The 3,124-nt window shown below is 39.8% G+C and overlaps 1 non-coding gene across 1 annotated transcript; it reads right to left on the reverse strand.

Annotated features, from left to right (window-relative positions):
- Window positions 1-2,711: 2,711 nt before the first annotated feature.
- LOC136150989 (U6 spliceosomal RNA) lies at window positions 2,712-2,819 on the reverse strand. The gene has a single exon (XR_010659977.1). It is a non-coding gene; the product is annotated as a U6 spliceosomal RNA (small nuclear RNA).
- Window positions 2,820-3,124: the final 305 nt, after the last annotated feature.

The raw sequence follows: 3,124 nt of genomic DNA on the forward strand, positions 1-3,124 counted from the left end.
GAAACATTTTTTACTTTGACTACCTCGTTCCTCCTGCAGGATGGCACAGGTCCACATGGAGAAGCCTCACCCCGCCCCATGGGCCCATGGTTTCTCAGGGGCTACAAGGATCCTAAAGTGGACATCCAGTTACCCCTGTGCTTCCTAGGAGACCCTCATAGGGACTAGCCTATGAGGCTAGCCTCAGAGGGACCACCGGGTAACTGGTGGGGCTGGACCCCTACAAAGAAAAACAGAAGCAAGGAGGGGCCTCTAGCAATCAGCCTATAGATTGTGGTGGATTACATTCCTGCTGGCAGTGGTGCCTGAGCATTGATCACTCTCAGTGGCTCTGTCCTTCTGTAGAGCTGAGATGGTGGCCCCGTCTGTACAAGGAGCTTGATCAGCAGTTCTGCCCATTTTTGACTCCCAGACAATGAGCCATACTGGCTGTGGAGCCCATTCTATGCTCCCACCTGGAGAAAGAAGCCAGTCAGCAGCCCCTTCCAACTGGTGAGCACAGCCCTCAGCATTTGTTATTTTCCTTCAGAGGTGCAGCCCCACGAGTTCTCCACAAGTCTGTTCACTAGGTCTGTATCTCTATTCCTGCACTGCAAATAGGTTCATTAGTACACATGTAATCATCAATATATGATATCTGTTTTTCTCTTTCTGACTTACTCTACCCAGTATAACAGGCTCTAGGTTAATCCACCTCACTACAGCTGACTCAAATTCATATTATTTATGGCTAATATTCCATTGCATGTATATGTTAATACTGCTGCTGCTGCTGCTAAGTCACTTCAGTTGTGTCCGACTCTGTGTGACCCCATAGACGGAAGCCCACCAGGCTCCCCCGACCCTGGGATTCTCCAGGCAAGAACACTGGAGTGGGTTGCCATTTCCTTCTCCATGTTAATGCTACAACTTCTTTATCCATTCATCTGTCAGTGGACATCTGGCTTGCTTCTGTATCCTGGCTATTGCAAATAGTGCTGCAATGAACATTGGAGTACATGTATCTCCTTCAATTATGGTTTCCTCAGGTTTCCTATATGCCCAGTAGTGGATTTGCTGGGTCATGTGGTAGCTCTATTCTTAGTTTTTTAAGGAATCTCCATACTGTTTTCCATAGTGGCTGTCTCAGTTTCCATCCCTATGAACAGTGCAGAGGGTTCCCTTTTCTCCACATCCCCTCCAGTATTTATTGTTTGTAGATTTTTTTAATGATGGCCATTCTGACTGGTGAGGTAATACCTCATTGTAATTTTGATTTGCATTTCTCTAATAGTGAGAGATGTTGAGTATGTTTTCATATGTTTGTTGGCCATCTGTAAGTCTTCTTTGGAGAAATGTCAGTTTAGGTTTTCCACTCATTTTTTGGATCAGGTTGTTTGTTTTTCTGATATTGAGCTGCATGTAGTGCTTCATTTACAATTATTTTCTCCCATTCTGAGGGTTGTCTTTCATCTTGTTTATAGTTTCCTTTGCTGTGCAAAGGCTTTTAAGTTTAATTAGGTCCCATTTATTTATTTTTGTTTCTATTTCCATTACTTTAGGAGGTGGGTCAAAGAGAATCTCGCTTCGATTCACTTCAAAGAGTAATCTGCCTATGTTTCCCTCCAAGAGTCTTATTGTTCCTGGCCTTACATTTAGGTTTTTAATGCTTCTTGAATTTATTTGTGTGTACAGTGTTAGGAAGTGCTCTAATTTTATTTTTCTTGCATGTCACAGTCCGGTTTTCCAGTACCACTTATTGAAGAGGCTGTCTTTTCTCTATTGTATATTCTTGCCTCCTTTGTCAAAGATAAGGTGCCCATAGATGCATGCATTTATCTCTGGGATTTATATCTTGTTCCATTGATCTATGTTTCTGTTTTTGTGCAGTACCATACTGTCTTAATTACTGTAGCTTTGCAAGTATTGTCTGTAGTCAGGAAGGTTGATTCTCCCAGCTCATTTTTCTTTCTCAAGATTCCTTTGGCTATTTAGGGCCTTTTGTGTTTCTATACAAATTCTAACTTTTTTTGCTCTAGTTCTATGAAAAATGCCATTGGGAATTTGATAGAGATTGCATCGAATCTGTAGATTGCTTTGGGTAGTAGGCATTTTCACAACATTGATTCTTCCAATCTAAGAACATGGTATATCTCTTCATCTGTTCGTGTCTTTCTTTGGTTTCTTTCATTAGTATCTTACAGTTTTCGGTGCATAGGTGATTTGTCTCCTTAGGTAGGTTTATTCCTAGGTATTTTATTCTTTTTACTGCAATGGTGAATGGGATTGTTTCCTTAATTTCTCTTTCTGATTTTTCATTGTTATTGTATAGGAAGGCAAGGTATTTCTGTGTATTGTTTGCATCCTGTGACTTTACTAAATTCATTGATTAGCTTTAGTAACTTTCTGGTGGCATCTTTAGTGTTTTGTATGTATAGTATCATGTCATCTGCAAACAGTGAAGGTTTCATTTCTTTTCCAATCTAGATTCTGTTTACTTCTTTTTCTTCTCTCATTTCCCTGACTAGGACTTTCAAAACTATATTGAATAGTGGTGAGAATGGGCACCCTTGTCTTATTCCTGATCTTAGAGGAAATGTTTTCAGCTTTTCACCACTGAGAATAATGTTTTCTGTGGGTTTGTTATATACGGCCTTCATTATGTTGAAGTATGTTCTCTCTATGCCCACTTTTTGGAAAGCATTTTTCATAAAGCGGTGTTGAATTTTTTTTAAAATATGTAATGCTTCACAAAAGTGCATGTCATCCTTGCACATGGGGCCATGCTAATCTTCTCTGTTTCATTTCAATTTCACTATATGTGCTGCCGTACCGAGCACTGGTTGTTGAATTTTGTCTAAAGCTTTTCCTGCATCTCCTCTCAAGACTCCTTATGTGGATATTGCTAATTCTACTTTCGTCTTTCATAGCTCTAAACTTTTCTCATTTTATCCTTTTGGCTGCCTTTTGGGGAATTGCCTTATCTTAGTTTTCTTGCAAGTCATCTTTAAAGTATCTGCCTGCTATTACCCTGACCCACTATATTCTTTATTTTGACTGCTTTATCTTCATGTCTAATATTTCCATTGGGCTATTTAAAAATTTTTTTCTGTCCTTGTTTCATTTTATTCCTTATCTCCTAAAG

Source organism: Muntiacus reevesi, chromosome 19 (genome assembly GCF_963930625.1).
Source record: "Muntiacus reevesi chromosome 19, mMunRee1.1, whole genome shotgun sequence".
Taxonomy (NCBI): Eukaryota; Metazoa; Chordata; class Mammalia; order Artiodactyla; family Cervidae; genus Muntiacus; species Muntiacus reevesi.